General features: G+C 46.2%; 1 long non-coding RNA gene and 1 pseudogene across 1 annotated transcript; one reads left to right on the plus strand and one right to left on the minus strand.

The window, feature by feature from the left end:
* Positions 1 to 1,477: 1,477 nt before the first annotated feature.
* LOC128777230 (uncharacterized) lies at positions 1,478 to 4,768 on the minus strand. The gene is made up of 2 exons (XR_008422419.1): positions 4,233 to 4,768; positions 1,478 to 4,044 (listed from the first exon to the last, which is right to left on the minus strand). It is a non-coding gene; the product is annotated as an uncharacterized LOC128777230 (long non-coding RNA).
* A 10,275-nt stretch (positions 4,769 to 15,043) lies between these two features.
* Positions 15,044 to 18,505, plus strand: part of LOC128777359 (uncharacterized) — a 31,815-nt pseudogene continuing 28,353 nt past the window's right edge.

The raw sequence follows: 18,505 nt of genomic DNA on the forward strand, positions 1-18,505 counted from the left end.
GCATCCGAGAGCTACACGGGTGAGTAGGAGGTGCTGATAGAGTATGCCAAGGCAATGGTGCGCATGTCCCGAGGCCTGGGAGTCGGGGAGAACACAGGATTTCTGAGGAGCTGAGTGATTTTCAACATCTGCAGAGTATTGAATTCAGAGGGGAGAGTATTGAGAGATAAGCTGTTGAGACCTTAGACCCCAGATATGGAGAACCTCTCAGCCACGTGAGACTTTATATGTTTCCTATGGGCCACAGGAAGCCGTTGAAAAGAAGGCCCATGTCAATGGATAACAGCCATCCCTAGCCTCTGTTGAGTATCGAATATGTGCTTGACATCGTGATGATGATCGTATTCCACACATCAGTGCCTCCCCTGATTGAACGTTCACAACAAACCTGGGTGGGCAGATAACATGCCAATGTCCCCATTCCATCACTGAGAAAAACGAAGCATGAAGAAACTTGTTCAAAGTCATTCAGGTGACGAGAGGTTGAGCCGAGATCGGCCAGGGCCAGTGTCATGCCATGCTCCTTCCACAGCCCGGACTCCGCTGAGACTGGATTAGATGGGGACAAGGCCGGAGGCAAGCCATCGGAAGTGGCTAGGCGTAGAAATACATTTTTTAAAAGTCATAACCTTCATTGCTGCTGCAAATCAATTAGGAGGGCCTGGCTCTGAACCCGCTCTTTAGTGCTGATTCTGTGAAGTTTGATGGGTCCTTCTAGATCCCACTTCTTCACGGTAAAGTAGAGGTTGTTCCCTCTACTCTACCGGTCAAACAGCCCTCCTGTCAGGTTCTACCCACCTGAGTTGTCTGGGCTGTGGGCCACAGGTGCGTCTGACTGATTCGAGGACCACGTGGGCACCCTCAGCACCAGCCCCACGTCTGTCACACTCAGCCTGTAGGATACCCAGTAATCTGGGAGAGACCGCGGGGACTGGCTACGGGAGGAAGCAAGAGACACGACGTGGGTACTTTCGGCAAATCCCTCCTGCTCTTGGTTTGGATTTTCCAGTGTTCATTTGCTTCCCTCGGCACAATTAAGGTGGCCGACTGCCATGGGTCAAACGTGAGTGGTGCTCAGGGTCGGGCAGCTCCCTGGACCGACACGCACTGGTTCTCTTCGCTGTCCTGGAAATTGCAACAGCCCCGGCCCTTGGGGCCGTGTTTGGGTCGCACCGCAGGGGCCCCCACCCTTCTCTGAGCCCACAGGCAGCCTCGTCCTGTTGGCTACTGTGCAGATGGCTTAGCCAGCACCAGGCAGCATGGGGTCCAGATGCCAGATACCGTTGTTACTATTTTCGACAGCAGCGGTGACTTACCACCAAACCTTGGAACTGGAGGGCCAGGGAGGCCCATGTTCTCATCCACATCTGGTGCTGCTGGGAAAACCGGCTCTGTTTTGTCTGCATTGACAGCATCCTGAAAACATCCATGCCTCCGCAAAACAGAAAATCTGACAAGTAAAAATGCCTCAGTAATGTACAGGGAGTTGAGGTAATGGGTTTATTCATCGTAAAAGCAGCTGGCCTTCCTTGTTAATGTTTGTTTGGTTTAAAACAAGGGAAGATCCCAGTTGCGGAAGGGACAGACGGGATGCACTGTGGTTCCTTCTCCTCTGGCTCTCTCCCTTCTCGTGGAGGCAAATTGCCTAGGATTCTGCCAAAAGCCCGAATCTCCTTTGTCTGGATAGTTTATTAGGTGAAATTTAAAATTCAAGGATATAACCTTTTCTTTATCACAGGCTCCTCTTTGTGGGTGAATCGTCTTTCCACCTTCACAACATAAATTCTATGATGGGGGGAAAAAAAAAGAAAAGTTGAGTTTATTCTGATGAGACGCTGTATTGTGCTCACTGCTGTCTTCTGTCCAGATGGAATCAGAATGTATTTCAAAATTTGCCTGACATTCACCCGACCATAAAATCTTCTCGGTGAGAGTGTCGTGTTGACATTCATCCACACCGAAGCATGAAACGGGAATTAGTCATGTGGTGGGGAGGAGAAAAGAGAGCACTAATTTGGTCTGTGCCACAAAACTAGTGGGAAATGAGACATTCAGTGACTTTTGTCTTTTGACTTTGCAAGTTTCTGAAGACGCCACAGAACACAAATACGATACCGTGAAAATGCACAGCGCGGTTTGAGCTCGAGAAAAAGGATCGGGCCTTCCAGTCCAGGCTGGTGGGAATATCATTGTTGGTGTTCTTGATTGGCAACCGGGATTCTGAGGAAGAAGGGGAAGAGAGAGAGAGTGGACACGGGAAGAAAAAAGCCCCAACAGCCCCCCAAAGCAGCCGAGGTGGGTCCCATGGGACTAAACTTCATCGTCTGGGACAGCCTGTCCAAATACAACACAATTTCAGTTTTGATCTACATTTTCCATATTTCCCAGAACTGTGGGTTGTTTACAGAGTCAGGAGAATTTTTGCTTTGACATGAAGTAATCCTGTCCTCTGGGAGCCCCCAAAAGTTAGCCAAGGTTTAAGACAGTTCCAGAAACCACATTGTCAGTCCACTGTGGGTTTTGTTTGCTTTACTGTTGTGGGTGCTTATGTTGGAGGGGCTAAACAACACTGCTAGCACTTTTCAAGGTCTACAATATGGGAATCTTTTTTTTTTTCCTTCTAAAATCCGTTGTGTTGTGAAAATCATGGAACGGCTTCAAAATGTTCTTCGCTGTCATCAAAATCAGCTTGACTCAAAATATGATGACATTTAACATTAATTGTATGTCAGCGATTTATTTCAAGCTTATCTGGGGCTGAAGAAGACATATAAGAACCACCACCACCGAAACAAAACCTTCTGAAACAATTTCACAAAGCAGATTGTTTTTATTAAATATATCCATTTCTATTCAAATCATTGAAGCCTAGTGAGACAGTTTCCAATGAGCACCCTTACAGTGAAGACTGCACGAACCGAGGACGTTTATTACTGAGTTCGGTGCCAGCAGCTCAACACCCTGTACAAGGATCCAGAGTCTTCCAGAAGGTTCCGGCTCTCCAGGTGGAGACACCTCATGCTCTAACACTTCATGTTGGAAGGGAATGCAGGCCGGCCCCACAGAGGTCTGATGGTCTTCTCATCCTTTCTCTGGGGTGGAAGCTAGTGATGGATCCTCTCAAGCGATAATTTGCCAGGTCAATTAACCAAATGAAAGCCATCAGGGGAAGAGGGAATCTAAGGCTACCTCAGGGACACCCTTGCAGATCCTGGAGACGCCTGCTGACTAGAGGGGGCAGGCAGCAAACCCCGGTTTCTGACGGGGAGACTTTGAATGGCTAAGCAGGTGGGAGGCTGAATACGTCCTTTTGGGGAGCGGCTCTGGGGTTCCAGGCGGTGTCTGTGCTGAATGAAGGCCAGGTGCTGCAGTGCTCTGTGCTGGGCGTAAGGTGACAAAAGGGCGCAGCTCCCACCCCCAGAGGCTCCCAGTTGGGTAGGAAGACAGACGCACAGGCAACAAGTCACAAAATAGAGCTCCAGGGCACCGTGAGAGCCCAGGGTGGGGGCCGAGGCTCCTCCCCTGTCAGGCTTTAGAATCCCCGTTTAGGGGCACCTGGGGGGCTCAGTAGGTTAAGTGTCCGACCCTTGATTTCAGCTCAGGTCGTGATCTCACAGTCCGTGGGATCGAGCCCCATATTGGGTTCTGCGCTGACAACGGGGAGCCTGACTGGGATTCTCTCTCTGCCTCTCTCTCTGCCCCTCCCCCCTCTCAAATAAATACATAAACCTTAAAAATAAAAATAAAAACTTAAAATGCCGGCTCGCACATCTGACTGTTTCAGAAGACGTTATTTTCCTTGAGGCGCTCTGTTCCCTTTTCTTTTCTTTTCTTCTTTTTTTTTCCGTGACAGAACCACACGACGGCATGAATTATTTCACTCATAAAAGGAAGAGAAAGTATTTTCACAATTTTGAGCACACTGTGGCATGGGCACCAACACGGCAGAGTGAGAGCGGCCTCCCTGGCGAACAGTTGTTGTCTCTTGCAAGGTTTCCAACCCCCAGGACGTCCTTGGTTTTCTTTGCCTTTGCCTCACTGGGGCTGGAAGGAAACGAGGGAGGAGGGGGGGAAAGAAAGAGACAGAGACAGACAGAGACAGAGAGAGACAGACATGATGTGCACAGGGACCAATGAACAGAACCAGTCATGTCTCCTCAGGTCACTGGTCAGTCTGGACATGTTGCCACCATCTCAAGAGGACCTTCCCCCCTTTCCTTCTTGCACTTAACCTGGAATGGCCAGGGTCTCTTAGCCGGGGCAGATAATGCAAGGAGGGGTCATCACTTGCGTTCCCCTGACACCTTGGAGTTAGACGGGGGGCGATTTCCGCACCCCTCCCTCTTCTGACAAGCGCCACCGTGGCACTGGTCCCCCCCACCCCCGCAGTGGAGCTGCCCCCCACTCTCGGGCCCCACCTCTTCTCTGTCCCCAAGGCAAATGGAAAGCCAGGTGTGTGTACGAATTCCAGCAAGGCAAGGAAAACAGAAAGAGAGCAACTAAGATGTTGAGATTAAAAATAGGATAAACAGGAACTGAAAAGTCTGGGTTTCTATTTCTTTTCTGGTTCACTTTGTTTTCACGTTTCCCCCAGTGAACTGTTGTAGTTATGGTTTCTCCCAATTAGGCAATCATTTGTAGTCGGGGACAAGAAAATCAAACTTCTCGGACCCCCTCCGTGGAGAATTCCCCACCCCTCATTCCCTGAACGTGTTAATTGCCAGCACATAGGAGAATGATCGTCTAGAAGGAAAACAAACCAAACCAAAAAATCAAATTCACGCTTTGCCCAGAAATGCTCACACGGTTCCCTCCATGGTCCTCTGTGCCTTCAAACTGAAAGTGTCACAAATGTAAGAATATCCACGCCACATAAACAGCTGGCAAGCCTCACTCTCTTGAGTTGGCATCTGGGGGGGTGGAGGGGGGGCGGTCGGCCCTGATGGTCACCGGGGCAACCATCGCCCTGGACCGCGATGCAGCACCCAGGCACCCACGTCCTCCCTATGGCTTGCCTGGAATCGCCTCCAGGCCAACCCCAGGGGAAAGGTGTGCGGGCCTCGCGTGCGTGGAGATCCATTAGTCGGATAGCCACAGCTTCATCTATCATGGCTTTGCTTCCTAAACCGTTAGCTGCAGGCCTGGAAAGCGCTTTATAAATCACAAGGCCCCAGAGCCTCGGCGGAGACAGTGGGAGCTGCCTGTGCTGTCTGAGCGCACCGCCCACTCGGCCAGCTGCGGGCTATCTAAAGCAAGTATCCCCGAGGTGGCCACTTGCCCAGAAACAGCAGCCGCGCCTGCCTCCCTGGGCAGGAAGGAAAAGACAGCCCAGCTCAGAGCAGAAAGCTGCCCATGTGAGGGTAGGGGTGGGAGGTGGGGGGGGGGGGCTCGTTCGTGGCCCCGTTGCCCCAAATCACAGTGGAGTCTGGAAAATGATACCCACTCTGGCCCATCTGACTGCTACCCATGTTTATTATCTTCTTAGGGACGGTGACTCTTCTCAACTTCCGGTGATCAGAAACCCTTGGTAATTGTTCTCACTAAATTAAGCCAGAATCTCGCAATATACGACTTTGCTGCACACGGGCCAGATGAAAAGCGGGAGGTGGCTTTCTTCTCCACAACACACCTAGTGCCAAAACAAAAGGACGTGGAAATGCTGGACTTTTTTCTTTTTTTTTCCCCCTCTTTCTCTCTCCCTTTATTTTCCCCTACAGGAGGCAGTGAAACATTGGGAAGAGAAATGAGCAAACTAGAACCTGAGCCTCAAGCTTACTCACCGGCAGGGAGTTTGGATGGTGTCTAGGTGGAAATGTGAGGCCACAACAGGCTTCGTTAAATCGTCACCTATGTCCTTGCTTTTATTAAATATTCTTTTACACTTCCTCTAGATTCTTCGGTCCTTGCAAGAAAATATTCTGAACGCGTTTGTGATAAAAGAACACCGGAGCAAAGGTCTTGCCTCTCAGAGAGTTGCCAGCTAAAATATAGGTTGCTCAGATTTAAATTTCGGAGCAACACTGAGCCATTTTTGGGATGTTCGGATGAATTATGAATAATGAAACGGCGCACGGGTCGTGTGTCCCCTGAAATGTCATCCGCGTGTATCTGAAATTCAAGTTTACCCGTGCGCCCTGGGTTTTTTTTTATTTGTTAAATCTGGCGATCCGGAACGAGGTGGCCATGTTACATTCGAAAGCACCCTTTGGCATCCTGATCACATTTTCCTTTTAGGTTTCTCACGTGTTTCACTCAAGCCTGAGAGCAGCCACTTGGTAGTAGCAGCACATTTTCCAGATCTAAGAATTCCGATATGATTTAGTTTCTTCCTTCCGGCTTCCGGGGTAGCAACTCTCTGCTGGAATAACTGCTTCATTTCTACACTGACGCTTATACCAGGTATCCAGAGATGGCTGAGTCAACTAATCTAATATCGCCAATTTATTATCGGGTCACATGAGACCGTCGCGGCTAAGCCCCCATGAGAATCTGGAGAATATTCCAACCACTGTTTCAACAAGCTCAAGCCCTTTATACATGGTTGGAAAAAAAAAAAAAAAGGTTTTTTTGCATCTTAGCAAGAGTGGAAAAGGCCCTCTGGAACCGAATAATTAGAGAGCCTTGAGTATGGAGAAAGGTGGCCGCACTTCGACATGTGAAATGACAGCCAAGGCCAGGAGGGCCTGCTAATTGCAGGATGGTTTCAATAGAAGATTTTTCTTCCCCCAATCGGTTCCAAACACCCAATATTCTGGAGTGGAAGGGACTGAAGGGAACGGAGGTAGTCTAGGACTCATGACCTTTCTTTTAAGACTCAAGTGCCAAAGTCAGCGGATCCTGCTCTGTATTTGAAAACATTCCCAGGTTCGGCACGCAAGATCTAAAATTAAACTTAATTATCATCCCTCCACGATGCTCTGTTGGAGGAAAGTCTGTGAGTCAACACGAGCCGTCCCACTAAAACCTCTGAGCATCACCTGCAAAGGGGCCCAGCCGAGAGCTGCTAATGATGTCATCGCCCATATGTGGTCTAGGATGCTGTATCCATGGTCAGATATTCTCATTTTAGACATATATTTTCTTAAACATCAAAAGCGACGGAATGGTTTTCCTGACCTACTGTGGGATGCCCCTTTTTCTGCCTTTAAAACACGCCCGTGCCACCCTAGCAGAGCTCCTGCTGCCATTTCACTCAAAACACCTCCTGGGAAACTCTGAGAAATGCTTTATTTAGAAGCACATCAGCCTGTGAGTCATGCAACTTTTTGCTTGTGTTTTTCTTCTTCAGCTCTCCTGCTACCATAAACATTTATCCGAAGACAGGATATTTTACTGCATCTGAAAAGTCCATCTGCCACAACTGCTTGCCCCCCACCTGAAGTCATCAACTTTCGTGAAAAGAAAATGTCTGCTTTTCTTGCAAATGCCGATAAAGCCAGAAAAAAAACCAGAGATGACCCTTGAGCAGAATTACCTCTTCTCTTCACAGAGCATTTCTCACACTTCCCCACAAAGCATTAGAACTTCTTGAACGTTGAAATTAGCCTTGTGGTCGGAGGTAGGGTTCGATGAGATTAACAGTATTCTAAGGCAAAGAAGTCACCACACGCCTCGTCCCCTTTTACAAGGCAGTGAAAATATTATTCCTTTTCTTCGGGGGGCAGGGGGAGGGGGAGGGCGGTGACCAGAAGGGCAGTGGAAGCGGTAGGCGGTGTAAAAAACACACTTTGATTTCCTGATCACATTTTCCTTCTAAGTTTCTCACGTGCTTCATTTAAGCCCCAAAGCAGCCCATGGGCAGACGGTACCACATTCCCAGATCCGAGACTTCTGACATAATTTGGTTTATTCCTTCTTGGGTCTAGGGTTTAGGGTTGTGGATTTTTAGACATTTGATTCAGAGCCAGATGTCACTGGCAAACCCGAATATTCCTCCCTCTGTGCCAACATCAATTCTCTTTCAATTACGGTTTCCCAATACTTCCCGGCTTTAAAAAAACAACAGCAAGAAAACTCTTTATTTTTGTTTTTCCTCCACCACACGGTTACCCACTTTCTTTTTGGATACTTGTCCTCTTATGTTCTGATTGCCCCTGGGCCCCAGTGCATCGATGGTACCGTCAAATGCCCCTTGGGTATGTCTTAGTCACTGGAAGAACTAGGTGTAAGAGGTTGCTTTCTCTACTATGTCAATACGAAGTAAATGTTAAGGAAGATATCGCATTTCAGAAGCAGGGCAAAGACCATGCACACCATTGCACATCGTTCCCTGGGCCTACAACCTGGATTGAGAGAGTCAAGAGAGGCGATGTGAGGCCGCGATGGAGAGTAGGGGCTCCAGTGCCAGGCCACCTCGGTTCCGATCTCTGTCCCATCACTTGCTAGCTCTGTGAGCTTTGGAAAGTGACCTAACTTCTGGGGGCCTCGTCGTTCCCATCTCTAAGGCAGGGGTCAGCGTGGTACCTGCCCCGCTGGGTTGTTGAGAACTAAAGGAGTTGGGGTCAGCATTAGTATTTAGTGCACTTCTCACCTGCTAAGTACCAGGAAACGTTAGGCTTAGGGGGGGACACTTCAGGGGATGGACACAGAAGCTCTACATGGAGAGTGATAAAGCAACGAACAGATATTATTAAAATGTATTTGTTCAAGAACTACTTATTTTGCACTTACGCTGTGCGAGGCCCAAGGAGACAGAGGTGCAAGGATACAAAATGTGCCCTAAGGTGACTTCCCTAAGGTCGTGGAAGGAGGCTGGGGGGCAGGGGACAGGGCAAGGCCATGGGGACAGAGCGCTCTGAGTTTGAGTCCGGCTCCATTAGTGAGAAGGGATTGGACAAGTGGGTTTTCTCACTTGGAAAATGGGGGCAATATCACCTCGATCAGTTGTCACGAAGAGTGAGTTAGAATACAAGGCCTGCACACGGCGAGGCTCAACAAATAAGAAAAGTTGCCCGTCATGTACGTGCATGTTTATGTTTCTGGGTATTTAGAGAGGGAAAGGGAAGAATCACGGTACGAGACAGTGCTCTCTCTGGTAGGTCTGTTCCAAGTGATGCTGAAGGCCGGAGGGAGAGTCCCAAGCCCGCTTGGAGGGTCCCGGGAGGAGGTCGGAGTGGAGCAGCAGAGGCCACAAGGACAACCCGGTGAGCCCTGCAGGAGGGCAGATGTCCTAGGCAAAGTCAAGGGTACGTGCAAAGGCTCAAAGGCCGGGAGGATGGTGGCCTTGGGAAAGACCAAGGGTGGGCGCAGAGGGGCGGAGGAAATGGCCCCCCCCACACACAGAGGGTATCTCGCACCTTTGCCAAGATATCCTGTCTCATGAGGCTTTCCTTGATCACGCTGTTTAAACAGCCCCCTTCACCAGGAGCGCCTGGATGGCTCAGTTGATTCAGCATCCAACTCTTGGTTTCGGCTCAGGTCATGACCTCACAGTTTTGGGGATCACGAATGACTATATGGAGCCTGCTTGGGATTCTCTCTGTACCTCTGTCTCTGCCCCTCCCCCACTTGAACCTTCTCTCCCTCTCTCTCTCTCTCTCTGTCTCTCAAAATAAATAAACTTTAATAAATAAATAAATAAACAAACAAATAAACAGGCCCCTCCACCAACATCCCCTAGGACCCTGCCCTGCTTTGTTTTTCTCCAAACCAACTTGTACCACTTTCGGCCAAGTCACCGTTTAAATATAAACATACCTGTGCATATGTGTATGGTACGCACATACACGACTTACTTTGTTTGTTTTCTGTGGAAGGGAAGCTCCGTGAAAACACGGACTTTGTTCACTGCTGTATCCCCCAGCACCCAGATCGGCACCTCTGGTGCATAGTAGGTGCTCAATAAATATAAGTTGAACCGAATGAATGTGTAGCCTCCTCTGACAGGAAAAAAGAGTGAGCTAATCCTTTGGCCAGAGGAACTTTGAAGAATTCTAAGCAAGGAAAGATGTGGTCATATTTCCCCGTCAGGGAGAAGGTTCTAGAAGCATGCAGAGGATGGACAGAGAGGAGTCCTTTCAGTAGTCTGAGTTGGCTGGACAAGAGCCAGACCCGCAGATGGGAGAACAGAGGGGAGGCTGCTGAGAGGCTTGAAAGACCCAGCAGGCAGAACGGGTGACAAGCTAGAGAGGCAAAAGGAGAGTGGACAGTTAGCATTCCCTCAAGTGTCTGGCTTGAGAAAACAAGTATTACTCACGGAGAAAGAGCAAGAATATGAGTCAAGAGGTAAGGAAAAGAATGTTCTTACTTCAAGAAGGATCAAGGACTTTGTAGCTCCTCCGTGGTTGATGACTGATTGATTGAAAACATAAGGGCGAGATGGGTTGCTTGGATCCTGCTAGTTACTAAACCTATCGCTTTTTGAATACCGTGTGGTCTAAGAAAGGCAATGGGACTTGAGAAAATATCTTACTTAACGAGAATGGGAAGAATCCAGAAGAAAAATCCGTGAATCCCAAATAACCTATCGACAGTATTTCACCTTACATTATCACTGTCTCCTTTAAAAGGATGCTTCGCACGCACAAAACCTCTCTTCCCAGTTATGAGTACTGCATTTCATCTCCGTTGATTGGCGTCCACAAGACAGGCTGAGGAAACAGTGAAACACGGAAATAAAATGCAAGATTCTTCTGAAATGCCTTAAGAGCATTCAGGAGTCGCCGAATCTACACAATGACCCACCTAACATACATTTACGGAACGCACATTTACCGTACTGAATCACTGGCCGGCCTGTTGAGCCACTTCGACTTTCTAAAGAGGGTTAGAGTCCCAGAAGGTCAGGCATTTAGTGTAGCTGGACAAGGTCCTTCAATGGCCTTCAAAACACTGGGACCCAATCGTACCAGGTACGATCGTACCCAGCAATGATGCGAGGAAGGCTGGCCCGGTAGACACCAGTGGGATAGGCCAGGGTGTGGCATTGCCTACCAGTGGCCAAGCCACCTTAGACAAAAGTTGGTGTCTACAGCAAAGGGGCCCTCTCCGTTGGTGAGGACAGTGTGGACATTTCAGTCCTTACTTACCTCATCCTTTAAATGAGGGTGAGAACACCCCCTCTGTACTGTGTCGGGGGAATTAAGCGGAAGAAGGCCATGGGGTGTCCAGCACAATGCCTGCATAAGAAGGGGCCCAATCAGTGGCTGTTAGTTGTGCAGCCCTGCTTAGTGTCCAGCCCCAACTCTGCCTCCGTGGTCCTGAAACATGAGCAAGTGCTAGAGAGAGAGATGTAGATAGAGTTTCTGAAATGAAGAAAGTGGCACAAATGGATTGTTGCTATGCTGAGCCTGAAGACAGTTGGAGTTTCATGAAAGGACGGGGTCATTTTCCCAAATTACCATCTTTAGCTGAAATGTGGAAACAACTTCCAACTCATTCAGCATTTTTATGACTTCTCAAGTACTATTGTTAATATTTTGAAAACGATGTTTCGTGAGAAGTGTCTCCTCTCCCCCTTTAAGTTGTGCTTTTAAACGTTTACTATATTCTTCGTATGTTTTTGCCGGAAGTGGAATAAATTTGTTCCCTAAAAAACTACATCTCTGAGTTTGCCTTGGGAATCGGTGAAAAATCTGGTTATACTTTTCCAGAAATTCACTTTGTGGCAAAATATGAGAAGTTCCAAATTTAGTGGGAAGTTTCACAAAATAAAATATATCAACATCTAGCGTTACTTCGACTTTTCTCTCAAATCATTTCTGCCAGACTCAGTATTTGGAAATAACTCCTACAGAGGCATCCCCATTTATAGTTTCAAAAAGCCTATCTTATGTTCAGCTTACTGATTTACCACTTCCAAGGCCCATCTTTTCTAGTATCATTTTCTCAAGGTTGATTTTGTAATAAATTTCTCTTTTCCTTTATAGTATAAATTTGCCTTTTATAATCAATTCAAAATCAGGCATCACACACTGGCTATGTACTATGTATCATCATATCAAGTAAATCTAGGATCTACTGTGGTCAGAACAACATGCCATTCCTCTCTTTCCCTCTTTTCTCCAACTCCCAAAAGAATCCAGAAGAATCATGCCCTCCAGAAGGTTTTGACTGGAGATCAAGCTGTTGGAAAACACTCTTCTCCTTTTCCTTCATTCCATTTGGATCTATGACTGTTGAAGTTTGCCACGTTCTTTTACTAACTCCACAAATGTCCCTTGGGGTAATTCCGTCCTCTAACCATTACAGGATGGTTCACCGTCTTTGCTTATTCATTTCCAGTTGCTTCACAGACAGAGCCAGGGTATCAGTGATTAACGACACAGGGCTATTTCAAGAATCCCCAGCATTATCCATATGCTGACTCACCTAACAGTTTCCTACGTTCACCTGTTGGGAGCATGGCTGTGGTATAGCACATGGGGCTTTGGGTGGCCAGAAAGCTCCTGAAACTTATATGCAATTGCAAAACTGTGATCTGAACAAAATCTGTTTGCCTGTTTTTCCTTTGGCATTTTTCCTTCCTTGAGAACAAGAGAGGGATTTATTGTAGGTCATCGTTGAATCACCAGGGACTACCGTAACACCTGGGGCACAGTAAATTGTTTGTGTTTAATAAATACTTATCGAATGATAGAGTAATGGAAGGAATATTAAAAGATTTGAGAACATTAAAAACTGATTTGTGAATTGTTGTCATTGTAAATAAGGGGAAAAATCATTTTAGGAAGAAAAGGCTTAGGTCAATATCTCAGGAGGTTTTTAAGTGCCTAAATGCTTGGAGTTACCTGCAAGGAATGGGTATGACCAGAATGTGATAAAAACACCAAGAAGAAGTAAATCAGTTGAATTAAAACCTGCCTGGGGTTTCATCACCATGCAACCTTTTGGGAGATCATTCTCTTAAGCCCATTTTTCCTTTACCCATCCTTGTATCTTCCTGCTTTTAGCATCCAACCCAACTATCTGTTCATTCTAACCTCTTTCTTCAAATATGTGACATGAATCCCACAAAATAAGCACACCTGTTGTATCGGGGGTCCCCGAGACCATCTCCAGACGTGATGGTTCACCAGGAAGACGCACAGGACTCAGCATGTGTCTGTAATTAAATGGCTATAATTTATTACCATGAAAGGATACCAAGCAACATCAGCAAAGGGAAAAGGCACATGAAGTGAAGTCCAGAAGAAACCAAGCATGAGCTTCTAAGAGTCCTCCTCCAGTGGAGTCCCACAGGACATGCATAATTATGCATCACATTGTGACACCGCATGTGAACTGTTGTCTACCAAAGAAGCTCACTGAAGACTCCACGCCCGTTTTTATTTGGGATTGATCGTGGAGGCACTCTCTCCCCAGCACATACCAATACTCTAGACTCCCAAAAGGAAAGCAGGTGCTCAGCATAAACCCTATCATGTATTCAAACAGTTTAGGCACAATCGACCATCCTTCTCGGTTATAGAATGGTGACAACACTATTGAGATCCATGTTTGCAGATGTCAGCCAAGGGCCAACCTTGTAAGAAAGCCTTTATAAGAATCACAGTCTCAGGTCTGCCATATTGCTTCTTTTCTGGCCACATCTGCACATCAAGATCATCTCTTTTCCCTACCTTGAAACATCCCACCCTCCCAACACCAGCCTTCTGTGTGACTGATTTTATTACTCAAATCTTAACCACAACGACACCTCCTGAGAGAATATTTCCCTGGCCCTCCTAACGGAAGTAGCCTCCCACCAAGTTACTCTTTGCCGTAGTTTTTTAACCTTCTCTGAATTAAAGCTTGTACGTTCCATGTTGCCAGGGTTCTTTTATGGTTTGTTTGTTTTTTTTTTCATTACTCTATTCCCGGGACCTAGAAAAGTGTCTTGTCTGACCCTGACGCAGGAGCTGAGCAAATGTTTATACGATTATCTGACTAATAGCAGTCTCTGAAATTTTCTTATTCATCAACGCATTGACTTTTATATTATCAGAATACTTTCCACTCCCTGGAATGCAAGCTCCATTCGATCAGACTTCTGTCTCTAGCAGCTAGAACAGCACTGGGTGTACGGCAAATTCTCCATAAATATTTCCTGAGGTAAAATGGGTGTGCGTGCTCATGTGCGTGCACCATATTTTTTCCTAACTCATTTCCTTCAGTAAGTGTTGATGGAATACAGAATCTTCATGTAGTCCAGGTACCTATGGTACTTACTGGACTTAAGGTGTTCACAGTGAGTAGCGTTAGGCAAACTCACAAACAAATCATTGCAAGTGGAATGATATATAAAGTATATGTGTGTATACGCGTATATATCACACAAAAATATACACTATGAAGCTAATGAAATAATAAATGTGAGTATAAGGTTTTATTCACACGGGAGGGAGAGGGCTTGGCTTAGTCTAGGGTGTTACAAGAGGCATCAAGGAGGAGGTAATCCCTAAGCTGAAAGACCCTTCGAGGAGAATGGAGGTAAAGAGGAGGTGCTGAGAAGCAGCCTATGGCGGGAAACTTCAGGAGTTCCATAGTGACAGAGCACGTGAGTGAGGAAAAGTGAGAGAATTTCCAAGGGAGGTAGACAAAAGTCTTCCTAAGGAACTTGGGCTTGACTTCCCAGGTGACGGTATCCATTTAAGGGTTCAATCAAAGAACGCGCCATGTTTGGGTTTGATTTGGGACTAGGCAAATCTGGGACTCCAGGGTATGGCTTTCAGAGGAATAATGTTAGTAGCAGGAAGACTGGTTTAGAGGCTCTTGCACTAATGCAGGTAGATAGAGGAGTAATGCATGAGGGCCAGGGGAAAAGAGTTGAGAAATGACAAAAAATTAAATGAAAAGAACTTGGAGTCTTACTGATGGAGGGTGACAAACAAGGCAGGCAAAGTGATGTCTGCGAGCTCTACTTCTCTAGGTTATCTGAACGAATTAATGGAGAATTGCATAAGAATAAAGAAGCTTAAAAGAAAGATCACGAGGGGTGCCTGGCTAGCTCAGTTGGTCAAGCGTCCTGACTCTTGACGTCAGCTCAGGTCATGATCTCACAGTTCGGTTTGTGCCTGAGAAAGAGCTAGAAAGGGTGAAAAGAGAACCAGAGGAGTGAAAAATCATGGAAGTAAAAGGCTTGAAGAGCGTGAACTTGGAGGACCTCTTCAGAACTTCGGCGGAAAAGTCCACGCTCCTCCGTTTGGCACATAAAACCTTCCATCAGCTTTGGGCATATCTCTCCAGTCTCTTCTTCCGCTGCTCCTTGAACAGCAAGGTCTGGAGCTGCAGGAAGCCTGGAAATTGAGGACTGAAAGTTTTATTAGAATTTTCAGTAGAAAGATGACCAGTTGCCCACTGAGAGAACCATCACAGCAGAGTATGATGACAGAAGCCCGATGGCAAAGGACCAAGAAGGAATGAGAAAAGAGGAAAGAACACACAGGAAATGGACGTTGCTGTTTTGAAGAGGTGTAGACAAGAGGGGAATACATGGAGTAAGTTGGTGGCTAGAAGAAAGCCCGATCCGTGAAGAAATGTTTAAGTTGGAAAAATCTTAAACCCGCTAACAGTCTGAAGTTGTGTTCGTAATAACTCAGTTCTCCTCCTGTGTGTCTTCTTTATTCTCACGCGATTACCACACTGGCAACACTTCTGACCCCAGATGTGTGGGGTTTCTCCCACCCTGAGAAATTCTCCGTGCTGCCAGTTTGGAGTCCTACACTCTAATTCAACTCAGTCTGACGCTATATTCAACTCCGTCTGGACATAGTATCAGATCCCAGAGGTCAAGGGCTCAATTGCATCAGGATGCACTCCCCCCACCTCAGATGCCAATCACGAGTGATATGTTCCCCAGTTAACCCACAACTTTTGTCTGACGTGGCTACAAATCAGAGGCTTCCATGAACTCCTCCACTGTAGGTTTGATTATTTGCTAGAATAGCTCACAGGGCTCAGGGGAACGCTTATTTGCATTTACCAATTTATTAAAGGATATGGTAACGAATACAGAAAAAGAGTCAGAGGGAGAGATTCACAGGGAGAGATCTGGGAGGATCCCGAGCACAAAAACTGCTGTTCCCGTGAAGTTAACGCACATCACCCTTCTCGTACATGGATGTGTTCACCAACTGGAAGCTCTCCAAACCCTAGAGTGTGGGGATTTTTATGCAGGCTTCATCACGTAGGCATGATCGAGCACTAACTCTATTTCAGCTTCTCCCCCCTCTGTGGAGATTGGGGGATGGGGCTAAAAATTCCAAGCTTCTAATCTTAGCTTGCTCTTTCTGGTGACCAGCCCCCACCCAGGAACCCATCAAGACTGTTTCACTAGAGCAAAAGACACTGCTATCACCCAGGAAATTCCAAGAGATTTAGGAACTCTGTGGCAGGAACCAGGGTCAAAGACCAAATATTAGAGCCAAAGATGTTCCTAAAGCTTTTATCACCCAGGAAATTACAAAGGTTTTAGGAGTTCTGTGCCAGGAACAGGGGAGCAGACATATCTTTTATTATCTTATGATCTCACAGACGTACAGGATTCAACTAAGAAGAAGAAGTTAAAGATAGGGGACAGAATACAAATGATGAATGAAGAGGACTTGAAAGAGGAAGAAAGAGCTGCCATCAAAGAAATAGCTTGTGGATTCCAACAGGAGAGTGAGGCCTCATGATGTGAAATGGAAATCAAAGGTGTTGGGGCTGGCACACACAGCTTTCCAACAAATCTATTTAATAAGATGCCTATTTGCCCTGGTTTTTTATCAAAGTGGCAAGTTTGTCCACGGTCACCGGAAAGTTTGATAGAGTTCTTGAGAAGAGTGATGGGGGGGTTTTAATAGACATTGAAAGGTATTTGGAAAGTAGTTGCCCAACAGTAAGTAGGAATCTGATAGGAGAATCTGGTTGAAACACGAAATAAATATTCTCCAACTGGCCTCGACCACCTTGGTCCAGGAGCCAGCCAGGAAGGGGGCCGAAGCATTAATGCAGTATTATAGTTTTGTGGAGTGTGTGTTTTGGAAGGATGAAAAATAATGGAGCCAAGGATCCTAGTGATATTTGTGGTAGGGCCCAAGGAAGAAAAACATCAGAAGAGGTTAATTCTGAAAGAACAGGAGGTGTCAAAAAACGTGGTAAGTTTAAAGACCAGATAATATGGCAGCAGTCATAAAACCAAATGAACTGACATTGTGGACCAAAGAGTGTAATATTTGTGTTTAGGAACTTAAGGATGGATAAATCCCTGGGTTTAAGTTGGAGACAGTGCCTGAAGGGGAGGAGAGATGAAGGTAGTTGGAGATGTGGAAGTTAAGAAGCAGAGAGGAAGAAAGCCAGAAAGGTCATTTACCTGAACCGCCAGGTCACTGAAGATAATGGCAGGTCAGTGGAATTTGGGTAAAGAAGCAAACCTTTTCTTCAATGGGTGTGTAGAATTGGCTTAGAAGATAGCAGACGATTGAGATAAAAAGTGGAAAAGTGGAAGGCGATAGGGGCGCCTGGGTGGGTCAGTCAGTTGAGTGGCTAACTCTTGATTTCAGCTCAGGTCATGGTCTCAGGGTTGTGAGATCGAGTCCCGCATCGGGCTCTGTGCTGAGCATGAAGCCTGCTTGGGACTGTCTTTCCCTCTCTTTCCCTCTGCCCCTCTCCCTGCTTCACATGTTCTCTCTCTCTCTCTCTCTCTCTGTCTCTCAAAGAAAAAGAAAGAGAAAAAGAAAAAGAAAAAAGTGGAAAGGATGATGTGAGGAGAGATTAGCCTCAATGGGAAGTGGAGAGCATACTTAATCCCAACCCTGGCCCTTTCTCTCTAGGGGCTTCAGGGAAGGGGCATAATGTCCAAAGAGAAAATAAACCACTCAACCAACCTGAAGTCACATTTTGCCCTGAAAGTCTTTATCATTGTCATTATCATATGAATCAACCCTCCACAGATATCTTGCCCTCTCTTTAGCGGATTTAGTAATTACATCAGAAACTTTTCAACAATGATCAGGGCATATTTGTATGTAAGCCAACACAATATAGACAGGCTCACCTTTATGAAATCTATTCATTTCTAAACAATGACATACAAGATTCCTTTACCTAACTGGCAATTTCAAATAAATATCCAGGACTGATTTTTAGTGGAAAAATTATATTGTAATTTTGCCTAAGGTTGTGTCTAACTGCCACGGTTGTAAGACAAGCAGTTTGATGTGTAAGTAACTTTATTCTGGAAAGAAGAAGATTCAGATACCATAAGTAGCATAAAGTCTGTTGTCACCAACGGGGCACTAATAAATATTAAAATCCGGTTGTCACATAAGATTAATGAGTGATTATTTAGGATTGAACACATGTTAAAACAATTTAGCCACAAAGTAGTCTATTAAAATAGTGATGATATGACACCAGATATCATACAGAAGCAGTTAAAACGTGGTAATATTTAGTCTGTCCATCATTTTAAAAATTATTATTCAATATTCATAATTCAAAATTCTCATGTTTTATGCAGAAATCAGCAATTCGGCAGATCCTGTGTGAGAGAACAAAGCAGTTTCACGTGCTGTCCAGGTGGCCTTCTCAAAATGACTCCCTG

This window comes from Panthera pardus, unplaced genomic scaffold (genome assembly GCF_024362965.1).
Source record: "Panthera pardus isolate Hobbes unplaced genomic scaffold, ASM2436296v1 HiC_scaffold_16, whole genome shotgun sequence".
In the NCBI taxonomy this organism is placed as follows: Eukaryota; Metazoa; Chordata; class Mammalia; order Carnivora; family Felidae; genus Panthera; species Panthera pardus.